Here is a 14,605-nt window from a genome sequence, read left to right as displayed (position 1 = left end):
GTTTTGTCTCTTCTTTTGTCCAAAGTCTGTGCCATAACAGCACAGGCTCGAGCTTAATTAAATCTGAAATAAAGGCGAGGCCCAACTCCGCATGACAGATACTTGCTGAAATGCCACTCGGACAGACAAGATACATTTCAGAATAGCGTTTCAAACTCTTTGGATGGGAAGCAAATCAACTTGCCCCCGTACCCCAGTCCCATAAACTGCAGCTGTAGCGAAGATGCGTCGTGCATGTGCCATTACTGAGGAGTTGAAGGGTCTGTGATGCTCGTTCCTGACTCGATGATTCATCATCTAGCAGTAGTTCTGAGGAGCTGCAATGCCCTGCACCTGGCATGTGTCAAACCGCTGTGGTTCAGATGTGGAGCTGTGATGCATGGCTCTACGTCAGGTCTGCTAAGATTATAGATGGGCTGGCAGAGCACGTCCAGGCCCACTTTCAAGGGTCAAGGTCTGGGGTTGCACCACTTGGAGGCAGGACTCACATCAGGCAGAGTCCAGGTGCAGGGTTCAAGGTGGTTGGAGTCTTTACTGTACCTGAAGCTCTGACCGGGCAGCCAGACAACTAGCCCTTGGAGTCACTCTGGTGGTCCTGGGTTCAAGGTGCAGGTCCAATCCTTCTCACTTAGGTAGCAAAGTAGTGGAGTAGTAGGCCAGTGGAGTAGCAGTCCTTCTTGCAGCAGAGTAGCACCACAGTCCTTCTGAATCTTCCACAGGCCCAGAGGTGTATTGAAGAGATGGGTCTGTGGGTGCAATACTTATACTTGGTGCCCACTTTGAAGTGGGAGAAGCTTCTAGAATCCTCCCCCTACAGAGTTTCCTGGAACTTCCTGCCTCCCTGCCCAGGCCCCAGGTTTGGATGTGTGGCAGCACTGGAGGTGGAGTGATGGGGTGCATCCACTGAAGGCAGTGCTGCCATTGGCAGTGGTGCTTCTTTGTAAGAAAAGAGCCTGAGAGACCTGCTGCAGAGGTACCTGTGACTGAAGTTAATTGTACCAAAAGTAGACCTGTGGTGAAGTTTGCTAAAATGTTTGATGACTTTGTTGTTATGTAAATCTTTAGTTTAATTGTTTCTTCATGGTGGCCTGGTTGTGTGTTCGTAACTATATTTGTCCTTCATGTTTGTGTCTGTAAGATTGTTGTGTATAATGACGAAAGTCTTTGTTGTGTCTGTATACCATTTTATCCAGGCACGGAATGCAGGGTAGATAGATCTAATTTGGGGGTTTTAGTTCTGTGTTCTTTTTAGGAATGTCTATGCTTGGATATGAAGTGTCAGCTGCTGACTGGGAGAGTAGATTGCAGAATCACATCTGGGTTACTTTCTTTTCTTTTGACTTGTTCCTACCAATATACCTTGGAATTCTTGAAGAGTAGAATTCAGTCTTCCACCAAACAAAAACCTGATATCGGGAGAGAATCTACAGAGCACTACTTGTATTTTGTAGCTCAACAACACAACTGTAACTCCCTTTGTCAAGTAGTGGAAAGCTTCTGTAGGCGTTGTTTCAGTGGTAAATATTATTTCCCATGCTTTTGGTTTCACAGTAGTTTTAAAATGTGCTGCAAAGACTTACACAAATGTATCATATGCTGCTGGAAGCTGAGACATCTCTCTTAGGGCAGCAGAACTGATAGGTTTCATAGAGAAAGAAGTGCTCAAGAGCAGACTTGCAGGAGGATGGTGGGTTGCTTTGCAGCATATTAGAGACACAAGATACAATAGGGTTTGCCATGGAGGTTTCATAGAGAAATAAGTGCTCAAGAGCAGACTTGCAGGAGGATGGTGGGTTGCTTTGCAGCATATTAGAGACACAAGATACAATATGGTTTGCCATGGAGGCGTGACTAGTGTGGTGAGTGACAGCAGGAAGGCTGCAGTAGCCCCCAACATCTTGTTGACTTGATGAAAAGAGAAGAATGAAAACATGCCCTTGTTAATTTTATTTTGCCCTTGACCAGCTCTTTCCTTAGTGCATTGTTAAAAATATTCCCTCAGAATTGTATTATTAAATGAAGTTCCACAACTTCATGTTTTAAATTTGACCATGATTGATATGGCTGCTGTTCTGCTGAGGAATGGCTTTGACTGTTAAGTTCTTGGCAGGGCTTACTTTTTCTATTGTGGGTGGTATTTGATTTCTTTTCCTCAAAATGTATTCAGATCAAAATCACTAGCATTCTGACCACCATCTCAGATCAGAGAAGGGTTGATTAAACTTCCGTCACTATTAAAGTATATGAGAGGCACCAATAGCACTGAACAAATACCACCTTAAAAATGTACTTCAGTCACACCTTATTATTCTCCAATGGGATATCTCAATATGTACAAGCTACTCTTTGTGTATTGTGTGGATTGTGTATTTGTAAGTAGATCTCAAGCTATTGGTTCCATCATATTTTTGTGAAATCTAAGTGTTTGTAACTGCTATTAAGGGCCTAGTTTCGGTTTTGTTAAAGGCAAACCTAAAACCCTTTCTGGAATTATTTATTTTTGTCTAAGCCTTTGCTCACAGCAGCTATCTTTAATTTTTTTTAAACCTGAGAAAAACCATTGCAAGGTAAACACTGCATAAGGGTGCGCGCCTACGATGGTCGCCTGGAATAAACAAGCACTGGCACACAAAATAGATGTCAGTAAGTATCACAAGCTACACCAACTGACTTTGCTATTGCTTATTTAATGCCGGTATTTAAAATTTCAGTTATAACATTTTGATTCAAAAGAGTTTCTTCTGTAAAGCATTTTCTCAAATGTAAAGTTTGTCTCAGAGCTCAATCACTGACTCTTTCTGAAATTCCTCACTTTACTATTTAAATGCATGTATTAGCAACATGTAATTTATGACATTAAATAACATTTTACACAAAATATTTAGTAGGCAAGCAAATCAAATCAAAGAAGGCTTTATTCGATTGTGAACAAACAATCTTAAAAGCATAATAACATGGTTTCATATATAGAAAATCATATAAAATACATATATGCAATTATTTAACATTTTAGAGTATTGAACACAACAGGCTTCCCTTGGATTAAGCGACAATTTAAGAAAGAATCATAAGTTTCCTTAAACACAGAACTTTTTTAAAGAAAATTACCATCCTGTAGACACTATGCACATTATCTAATTGTTGTAATGCCAAAAAGGCAGGTCGACATTGCTGGGGCCCAAACCATTTTAACACAGGGACTAAGCACATTTTCCTGGCATCAGAATAAAATCTACAAAAAAGTATAACATGGATCGTGGTTTGCATAGAAATATCATCACATGGGCACAGCTGGAGGTCTTGAGACCAGTCATTCACTTTAGGACATGTGACTAATCTGTGAAAAAACCCCAATCGAAAGCGGACTAGTAGGAATCTGTCATATTCACTCGTCACAAGGGTGAGGTAGGGTTGAATGTTAAAAGTAATTAAAATCATCTGATTGTGTAGGATAGTGGGTTTTACAATTTCAGAAGACAGTCTGGCAGTATCTAACAGAGACAAGCCCTTTGCTTTTAGTTCCTTCCTAGATATTTTCTGAATACTACTAGGATTAGTAAAGTACTGTAGATGATCAAGATCTAGTAGGAAGTTGGGCACATAGCTCAGCCATGGGATCCTCAGGGCCCCATCTAGTTTCAGAACATCCAAAATAATTTCTCTGTTTAGTTTTGTCTCTTCTTTTGTCCAAAGTCTGTGCCATAACAGCACAGGCTCGAGCTTAATTAAATCTGAAATAAAGGCTAGGCCCAACTCCGCATGACAGATACTTGCAGAAATGCCACTCGGACAGACAAGATACATTTCAGAATAGCGTTTCAAACTCTTTGGATGGGAAGCAAATCAACTTGCCCCCGTACCCCAGTCCCATAAACTGCAGCTGTGACACATTTTGCTTTATATATCTTGATGAGCCCCACAGGTGGTCTTTTACCTAATTTTCTCACAAGAGCTCTAAGGGTGGGTGTAGTGCGCAATAATGTCAATTTTTTCGCAGACACTGCCTGAGACCAAGAATCATTGTGGGCAAAGAGAAATCCCAGATATAAAAATTTCTTGGTGACCCCGATCTTCTGTCCTGCCACAAACATATCTTTAGTTCTCTTAATGCCAGTACTGCAACGCAAAACAAAAGTCTTAGAAGTGTTAACTCTTAAGCATAACTCATTCATAAAATTTGTAAAACTATTCAAAACCCTCTGAAGTCTCAATTGTGTGCGGGACATCAGCACTGCATCGTCTGCATATAAAAGGGCTGGAATAGGACGCCCACTACATGAGGGAAGTCATGGTTATCTTTTAAAAGGGCCTCCCCCAAACTGTTTGTGTACAGGTTGAAGAGAAATGGTGCCAGGACACAACCTTGCCTGACTCCACTTCTAATCGGTAAGGAAGCGTGGCGTTCGCCCTGCAGACAACAGCGGACGCGTGCATTGGCATCACTATAAAAACGTCTAAGAAAATAAATAATCTGTAGGTCAGCACCCATCACCTCTAAAATTGACCAAAGTTTAGTATGAATCACGCAATCAAATGCGGCTGTAAGGTCAATGAAGGCTAAAAATAGGTTCCCCACCTTAGCCCTAGTGTATGTGCCCACTAATAGAGACAAATTCAAACCCTGCTCTACGGTCCCTACTCCGACTCGAAAGCCGTATTGCAGGTCCGACAGAATCGAGTTCTACTCCGCCCAATCCTGAAGACGTTCCAATATTATTCTACCCACTACTTTAGCACCTTTTTTATAAATAGGGACAACAGTTACTTCCACCAAAGTTGGTGGAAAGGGTGCACTGCAGCTAGCGTTTAGGACCTGTGTCAGGAGGGGTCCCCATAGAGTAACATCTGCTTTAAACAGATCCACTGGTACCCCATCTGGTCCAGGAGCTTTGCCGCCATTGCTGACTGACAGAGCCCGTTCAACCTCATCCAGGGTGAACGAAAAAGCTCTACCTGTGGGGGTCAAATTCAAATTCCAGACGTCCTGGGCAGAATTGTCCATCATGGCCGGGTTTCCCTTCCCATGATATACATTTGTAAAATGCTCAATCCATTGTTCCTCGGTTATTGCTATTTCGATTGTTGGACCGCCCTCTCTGGACAGGAAAGGGGTCCTAATAACTTTCCAAAAAGCCACACTATCGTTAAGTACTGAGGTAGAATGTAATGCTTCCCATACCACCTTCTTTAAAGTGGCTTTCCGATCCCTAATTGCTTGTTTGTAAGCACCTCTAGCCATCTTTACATCAATTGTATTCCTCTGCCTTATATATTCCTCAAATGCGAATAAGCTTGCGTGCAGCTAGAGTCAAACCAGCCGTTATAATTAGTTGTGGCTGTCCCAGTTGAGAATTGTACGGACCAGGAGAGGTGGCCTGAATGTTAACACAACACAGTCCCCTTGGAACGACTTGACTGAGGGGCCCACCCATCCTATTCTTCGAACCATTTTAAATTCCTGGAAGAGAGAATGCTCTAATCCTGTTCTCTGACCCAAGAAATGAAGGGCCTTATTCCTCAAGGTAGCCCAATGTTCGTGAGTGTTGTGGGGTAGGGGAGGAACATTTGACAACACCACTGTATAAGGAGTGGCTTGTGGAAGCAAGTTTAAATTACATGAGGGACGTAGAAGAGTTTCAAGATGTTCACCAAAAATGTTTCCTCTCTCTCTATTCTTATGTAGACCAGGCATCCTAACTGCCGGTCCTCCGTTCAATGTATTAGAAGCGTTACTTGGAGGTACCACGGAAGTTCCTGTTTGAGGGGACGGTTGTCTAGTGTGAACTGAAATATTTACTGCACTTGGGATTGTGTTTCTAGAATTGTTCCCACCCTGTAATTGCTTGTTTGTGGAACCACTTGAATGACCAGGCCCCGTGTCTGCCTCTATATGAACTGAGGCACAGGAACATAGCTTAGAACTGTGTGGCAGGGGAGCTGAGTGTGTATGATTAACAAGTTCCTCCACTTTGGCTAACTTACCTTCAACAGTAGTTATTTTTAACAAAATGGGTTCCAATAGGGTTGTCATCCTTGTTTCAATCCTACCCCAAAAGTTCCCATTGTGTAAACCATCAGCAGATGTGATTGGCTGATTGGAATTAATACCGTTTGGCTGTCCCTCTCTAGATTCACTGGGGCTGATAGTAGATTTTGCTGATGCTCCATTTGGTTTCTGCCTAGGTTTGCTCTGTTTACGAGGATTCCTACTCTTCCTTTTTTTCAGAGGGGGTTCTACAGTAGAGACAATCCTGGACTTGGCGTTTTGCCCTCTAGTGTTTACTATAGGCTTATCAGGACTGCACTCTAAATCGGAGGATGATGATGAAGCAATATTCAATGTTTGATCTGCAACATTGTGTGGAAGTAAACCGGATCGCGAAGGGGATCCCTCATCATGAATCATTACAGAGGGTTCTATAAGTACCGGCGTCATGGAAAGTCTAGTAGAACGGGGTACAGGCTTAAGGGACATCCTCCGTTCTGTAAGTGTAATTTTGTTTATGAGCATGGATTCAGCCCTCTGAAAAAAAGCATACAAGGTACCTAACACCCCCTTGCCTTTATTTAATCTACGTAGGCTCATTATAACGATAGACGTGCAGAGATAAAGTTTGAAACCAGGACAACCTCACTAAGCACAAATTACTCAAATAGGGTTTGTACATAGGGCAGACCTATTTTGCAGTAGAAAACGGGCTGATTTCCCATTTGCAACCTCAAAATAGTTCGTAGATCTGGCCCAAAATGTTTTACATGTCTTGGCAGTGACAACCTCAAACGTTGTTTTCCAATGTGGAAATACTTACTCTCTCATTGGGTAACATGGGTTTACACTATCACCTTTAATATGTGCTAAATTCAGCTTGGGAGCTGCTAGACAAATGCTCCTAGTAATTTTAAATCAAACATGATGGTCCAGTCGGATTGATATTACTGTTTTGGAAATGACACTTTCAAGACGTTTTCCTGCCTAAAGACAAAAGAACATTACTGCCAATTAACCCTGGGCATAGGACTACACTACGCTCGTGTAGTTTGCGTAGTTTGCGCAACTACGCTCTATTCGAATTGCACGTAGCACAGTGCAAAAACACGTAGCATAGCGTAGTGGGCATTTTTTGCTTGCTCGCGGTCCTGAACGTCTAGTTGGCGACCGCGAGCGAGCAAAATAACATCCTGGCGAGACTTTTTCCTCGTTCACGATCAGCAACAACAAGTTGCCGATCACGAGCGTGGAAAATAAACCTCCCGGTTAGATTCTCAACGTGGGTAGGTCAGGTTTCTCATTGCGAGAGGTCGCGTATGCTCGCGACCACTCGCGATGAGAAACTACCAGTCCGCGTTGAGAAAGCTGCCGCTCGAGTACAAATCTACTCGAGCGGCAGAAAACGACCGCTTGCACTGTGCAAGTTGCGGTTTGCAATGATTGCACAGTGCGGACATGCATCCGGCACTGTGCAATCAGTGTGAACAGCATTTTGCACAGTGCACTACGCAGTTCGTGTAGCTACGCGTAGCTTGCGCAGTGCGAAGTGCACTTCGTGTAGCTACGCGTATCGCTACTACGCAAACTACGCCCAGGGTTACTGCCAATGTCCAGCTGTCACCTGACTCCTGATAGGTCCCCTCTTGTGAAATGTGTATTGCTCTCTGACAGTGGACAAATGGCCCTGAGAGTGGGGAGGTGGACTCTTCCCTGGACACGATGGCCTTTCCTAAGTGTCAAAGGATGCCTACCTTGTCACTGGCAGATGAAGCTCACACATGGACTGCCTTCCCTTTGTCTCTCTAGTCAGACTGGCACTAAAACCAGTAGGCGTAGAGGAACTGACCAGGCTGTTTTAAAGGGTGGACAAATGCTTCCCCTCTACCCCAAGCTGTAACTGGGCATAAAAGTGGACTCCATACCTTTCAACAGAACACTCCCGTACCTGTGAAGAATCAGAAGAAGGACTGCCCTGTTTCAGCTACAGGGATACAACAAACTTCCAGAGGCCCTTTACCTGCAATTGCCCAGCGGACCAGTATGAAATGGACCTGCCCTGGACCTTGCTGCTGGAGAGAATCCTAACACCCCATGTGGTACCCCCCAGGTCCTGGAACTTTGATTGGTGTTAGAGTATACTCCATACTGTCCCTAAACTGCAAGAAGTGGGACTTAAAAACATTTTGTCAGCTTTCTGCTTGGAGAACCGATGGAGACCGGGATGGCCGCCAAAGCTGCAGTCGTCGATGTCAAATCACTGGTCAGCCTCAGCTTGTTTGCCTGCCAAGCTGAGGAGACCTGACTTTCAGAGACAAGTCCAAACGTAGAGTATTTCACATGGACCGACATCATGCAGCATCTCATCAATATTGATATTGATGCCTTTCTGGGCACATACATCAGACTTTGCCTGCTCGGAGCTTTCCCGCCATCATTGATTACTGCACCAGGATCCCACTCCTCAGCAACCCACCCTCATCGAGCATTGCTTAAGCACTGACCTGCAGCTTGCTCCACTGGAGACTTATCGCCGACCACTTTTTCTCCATAAAGGTTTCCGAGCCTGAAGGTAAACTTTCCACTGGGAAGAACATGTTCCCTGTATCTGACCTGCATTCCATCTGGTTGGCCTTAACTTTTCAAATTTAAAAATTCATGCTTCTTAGATTTTTGTTGTTTTGGTGTCATTTTATTTATTAAACTATTTTCTACTTGTTGAACTTGTGCTGTATTTTCACTTATTTACTGTTTGAATGCCTCATAAATATTTTAAACATTGCCCCTAAATTAACCTTGACTGCTTTGATGTGGGTTCTTTACTAATGCTCCAATTTCTTACAACAAGCTTGCCACGGGAGTGTCTGGACCCCAGGAAGCAATACAATCTTTCAAATAGTAAATACTTTGAGCATATCTGTTTATCGAGAACCAAAGGGATAAATAATAACATTTTCCTTTTCATTTAGTCATCAAGCTCCACAGGCATTTCCACTACATGTTCTGAAGTCACTTAAACAATCTGTTGCACCTGTAGTCATCATTTTCAAAAGTTGTGGTCCTGTTGTCTGTTGAATTAATTTACATAATCAATGAGGCATAAGTTAAATATTTGTTTTAATGTCTTGCTGATTTCGCTAATATATACCATATTCAGTGAATGGAAGAAACTAAGCTCACCGCATCACGTAAATAGAGATCACTTTTATCCAACATTATAGTAAATATCTGGCAAAAATAGGAGCAGTTCTTGCACACAAACAGATGGTACATACAGTAATTGTGACAGTTTAAAACCTGAAAACAACTCAGAAGTGCTTGAGGAGCAAGAAACATTGATAGACTCAGAAATGAGATGTTTAGCAGCTAAAGCTATTACTGTCAATTGTATGCACACAATAAGCTTAAAGAAACTTGAGTTTTGGCCATACATGATTGCTTTTTCAACAATTTTGTGATTTGCTCATCACTGTTGATTTAAACCACTGTCTGGCTCCGGATCCACAAGAGGATTGTGGCCTGCTCCTGTTGATTCAGTATATTTTATTAACTGTCTTGTCTGAATGTTGTCAAATCAGACCAAGTAGGCGGTCTTTTTGTTGGTTATGTAGACAGGGTTGGGCCTGATTTTGTCTAGTATTTGTTCAAGGATCACTTCTCCTCACAAGGCAGGTTGACCGAAATGGAGGGATTTCAGATCCAATAGCTTGGCAAAATCAAAGCCTTAGAACCTCTAAGACCCGTTTTACACTTTGACATGACTGTAGGGTAGTATTAAACTTGATCCCATGAGATCAGGCAACAGTTTCCTGGCAGCATGCCACCAAACAAAATGCCTCTGTGCACCAGTATATGTTTGCATATGTAGCCATTATATGGGCTTCAGCTGAGCCTGTTAAAGGAGGCACAATGCTCCTGCACTGCTAGGCCTTGCAACAATTAGAAGGTTAAAGCTTATGAAGAGCCAGGTGCCCGGGCACACTCTGGACAACAAGTCTAGGGGAGTAGTCGTAAATGAGAAGGAAAAAATATGCTCAACACACAGACCAACACCAGCGGATAGCTCATAGCCATGCAGTACCATCCAAGATCTATGCACACTCTTCCTCTGAAGCATATGAATCTCTTTCCATAACCAGTGTTCTGATTGTGTATCTTTTTATCCAGGCATGGGTTGTGGGGTTGGTAGTTTCTATGCGGGGTTCTTTTTAGGAATGCTTATGTTTGGATGTGAGGTGTCAGTTGCTGGTTAGTAGAAGAGATGGCAGCATCACCACTGGATTACTTCCCTGGCCTGCTTTCCCTACATCTTGATTACTAATTGAACAAAATAGCCAGATGTGGCTTAAGGTCCAGAGCTGCCGACTTTGGAACTGGGTAACCAGGTATGAGTCCCGTTAGCGGCTCAACGGCCTGACAGGGCCGTCTCCAGGGCGGTGCGATCGGTGCCACCGTACCGGGTGCTGAATTGGGGTGGGGGCGTAATTTTTGCAACTATATTAGCATTTTAAAAGCACCTGCTGCCTTTCCTGGCCTCCAGCAATATTCAGGCATCAATTACATTGTCAAGATAACTCCGTGATTAATTGTCTTCCTGGAAAGAGACCGGAGGTTTGTCTAGTGGAAGTTTTGACTCCCCCTAATGTAGTGCAGAGGATTAAAATGCCTACTGCGAAGAACGTGTGCCATGGAGCTAACAAAGTGCATATAATGTAAATAGTGCAGAAGGTTACTGCTTCTGTCAGAGAGCTCCTTTTGTTACTTGTCGTTTATAAGTCAAAATCCTAATATAGAACATTGAGCTAGTGACTGTCATCAAAGAACTGCATGCACACTGCAAGGTATATGTTAGAGCTATATGGTTTTCTGCACAGTTATTCATTATTCTAACCTTGCCAAAAGGGTTCAATTGGATAGAAAACAATTCTTATTATTAAAGAGAACCCCTAATAATGGTGCTATGTTTTAAATTCTGAATTTGTGCCTTTCCAGAATAAGGACTCAAACTATATTGCCTACTAATGTCGATGACATGTCACTTGTACACTACACCTTGTAGTCCTGTCTGATGTAACATTTCCCATACAGTGATTTACACACATATGATTGTCTCTGTGCAATGTGTGTGTGATGTAAAGGGCTCTGACACCTTACACTGGTATGAGTGCTATAAAACTAAATTAATCTGAGAGACAGTGTTTATGGAGACTTGAGGGGAAGTGTTAAAGGGTGCTAGTGAGGGAATCCGTGGAAGAGGTGGTCATTAAAGGGTCGTCAACAAACATGGTTGCACAGGGCACCACCAGTGTTAAAGCCAGCCCTGCAGCCTGTGATTCTGGGCAAACCACTTAATCTCCCTTTGCCTACATTTTTTTATTCGGCCTTATGTCATATAATCTGGTGCTCGTGTAATGCACTTTGGGCCTCATTTATGAGGCAATAACGGCACTATTGGGCAGCCAGATCGTCACTTTTTTGATGTTCCGGTAGCACAATGTGCCACTTGCATATTTATAGGGCCACATAAAACCATGCTACGTGGCTTTTCATGGCCTTATTAATAAGTGCCCCTTTCATGCAGAAAACTGCATGAAAGTGGCATTCTATGTGTTTTGTTGGGGGCTTTCCCAGCATCATCCATGGCTTTTTGATAAGGCCCCAATTTACGAGAAATCGTAAATCTGAGGCAGCACCAAAAACATATGCCTCTCCAGGGGAGGCATAAGGGAGCCACAACGAGGAGAAATATCTTTATTTCTCCTCGTTTTACCTCTTTCTAGAAAGAGGACTCAGCCTCTTGTGATTGTTTTTGTGCCAGAAGATTTCCCTTCCTGCACAAAAATAGTCATCCTGCAACACAGGCACACTTTTACTATGGTTCAAAGGTGCCTCCTTTGGCACACGCCAGCCCATTGTGTGCCAGCACAGGTAAAAAAAAAGGAATGTGCCTTATCTAATAAATATGCCGCATTCCTGCCCTTTTCTTTTGCCGTTGGGCTGTTGAGTCCTATGGCAAAAGACCCATAAATTAGGCCCTTTAATTCCATTGGGTCACAATTGCACTATATTAAACTGCTAAAAAAACATAAAACACCACATATTCGAATTCCATCTTGTCAGATTTAATGCTGCTGAGTTATGGACTCTACATGAAATGTAGTGAAATGTATCTAGATAGCTGGCTAAGAATCTTGGTAGCTGTAAAAGGAGTTCCCCTGTTGTTGGACTATCCAAACGCTGAATTATCCCTGCTTGTAGGCAAAGACGCTACAAAGTAAAGGAACACAATTGTTGGTACAGAACATTGATTTAGTCTTTTGTGCCACTGCTTTGCTGTTCTCCAAATGGCAGTGCTGTGTGCCAGCTTCCGCACTGCTGCTTCCCTAGAACTTTGCATGCGTATGCTGTGGAGATGTGGGAAACACCAGCATGAACAACCTTTTCCCCTCATCATAATGCTGCACTGTAGTGTAGGTCAAGTTGTGTGGCCCCTACACGGTTGTCATTTTGGTGCTCCACAACTGTTTGTGGTCTCTCTGATCTTTGGAGGAAGGGACTTTTGTGGCTGGATTATTGTGTCGCACCATGCCAGCCTGGTAACTGCATTCTAATTGTTTTCCAAGGCATTTCCATTGGGATCAGGACAAATGTAAAATATGTATGTTGTTTTTAGCCTGCACCTTGTGTGTATTGAATGTTTCAATTCATGACTTTCTTTCCATCCTATATTGGGCTTCACCTTACAGGGTACTGGTTGCTTTGTATAGTGGCTTCTGTGGCACTTCATTTTAGTTTTGTTTTTTTATGTTTTACCTGGCACATTGTATTTGTAATTCTTTACAGGTGAGTGTGTTGGCTGTGTGTTGGGAAATACATTGGAGACTCCTGACATTCTTCCAGAAAGCTGTACCAGAGCATCCATGGTGATGGTGGGATATAGTAGCTTTGTCTTAAAAAGTTTGCAGTTAGGTAGGCTGTTAGTAAAGTGTATGTTGAGGAAAAATGTCCTTGTTTTCTTGGAGGGCTCACCTTGGCTTATTTTGCAGTACAATCAATTCCTATAGCCTAGAACAGATGTTGTTAGTTGATGATTTTGAAAATGTTTCCCGAACCTTGCAGTTTGGTTCTTGTGCATGTGGCCAGATGAGAAGGTGGGAACAATTTTACTGTGCGTAGACCTTAGGGACTTCAATTAGAGTATACTAATGGACAAGATTATCTTGCTTGAAATCAACAAACTGATGGCTAAGATGAAGATGGTTAAATGAATTTCCTCTATGGATCTGACTACTGAAAACTACCAAACACCACTTCATCCTCTTATTAGGTGCCTCAATATTTTGCCACTACACTTGTGTGCTTTCAATTTGATTGTATGCTGTATAGATTTGCCTTAGCAGCTGCAGTATTTCAACATTTATTATACCAGGTGTTTAGAGAGTGTAGTGACACTACTGTGACATCTTAGCCATGGGAAGGGCATACCAGAGCTTGATGTGTGGTTGTGGAATGTGTTGGGAGTTCTTGACTGTAATGGTTTGATAGCAGAGCTGAAGAAGTGCAAGTGTGCTAGAAACTCAGTTTGTGACTTCTTTAACTGTGGACATGAAGTGTGTAAAGGAGTGTGCTGCCAAACTAAGACTTGGCGGAGCCAATGGCGAGTGCAACTACACCAATAGATAAGGATGAAGGAAGATCCTTTCTAGATCTCACAGAATTAAATTTTAAATGTATGTAGTGTTTTGCGAAAAAGAAAAAAACTTATGCTCTCAGGAAAGTGCTGAAGGCAAAGTAATAATTCCTGGGAATAATGGTCATCAAGAGTGTTTCAGGTCAATTAAGAATAATGTTAGTAAGACCACATATCTTAAGGATTTCCATCTGCTGGCACTCAGCCTTGTAATGACTGTCTCCTTTGAATGTGGATTATGGGCAGTTTTGTCACAGGTGGTGATGACAGCAAAGAAGTCCCTATGGCCTTTGCTTCTCATTTCTCTCTTCTACTAAACAGCATGACATGTTGGCCTGCATCTGAGAATTGGACTACTTCAGACAGTATGTCTGGGTATCTGAATGTACACTTTGCACAGACTATAAATTCCTCATATGGATCCTCAGCACTACTGTCTTATTCAAGGCTTTACCTCGCTTTGCTAGAAAGGTTTGAAGAATTTTCTGAACAGGGCACCACTGTCCCATACATCTGAACCTGAGAGTGAGTTTAATTATGCTGTGACGTACTGATTCCAGTGGATCACAGGGTGATCAGAAGGGTGTAGTAATGATAGGTTTGAAGGTGAAAGGGATTTTGGTCAAGAGGTGGCGAGAGAAAAGAACGTTCGGATGAACGATTGAGTAAAAGGAAAGCAGTGATCTGACAGGTGAAAATGGATTCTTATTAAGGGGCAGGCATGTTATTCCAGCAGAAAGCTTTGGGCAGTTTGTAGAAATTATCCATGAGAGACATCATGGTATTTTTAAGGACGAGTTACATAGTAAATGTGCATACTGTGAGTGTGTGTAGAGTGCTAAATCTGACAAGTGCTAGTATTTATTGCATTCTCCCTTGAGTCCCTTACTGTGTCCCAATTTGCTGTGGAGGGTGCTTGTTGTCAATAT

Source organism: Triturus cristatus, chromosome 2_2 (assembly GCF_964204655.1).
Source record: "Triturus cristatus chromosome 2_2, aTriCri1.1, whole genome shotgun sequence".
Taxonomy (NCBI): Eukaryota; Metazoa; Chordata; class Amphibia; order Caudata; family Salamandridae; genus Triturus; species Triturus cristatus.
This window is presented reverse-complemented; position numbering follows the sequence as displayed.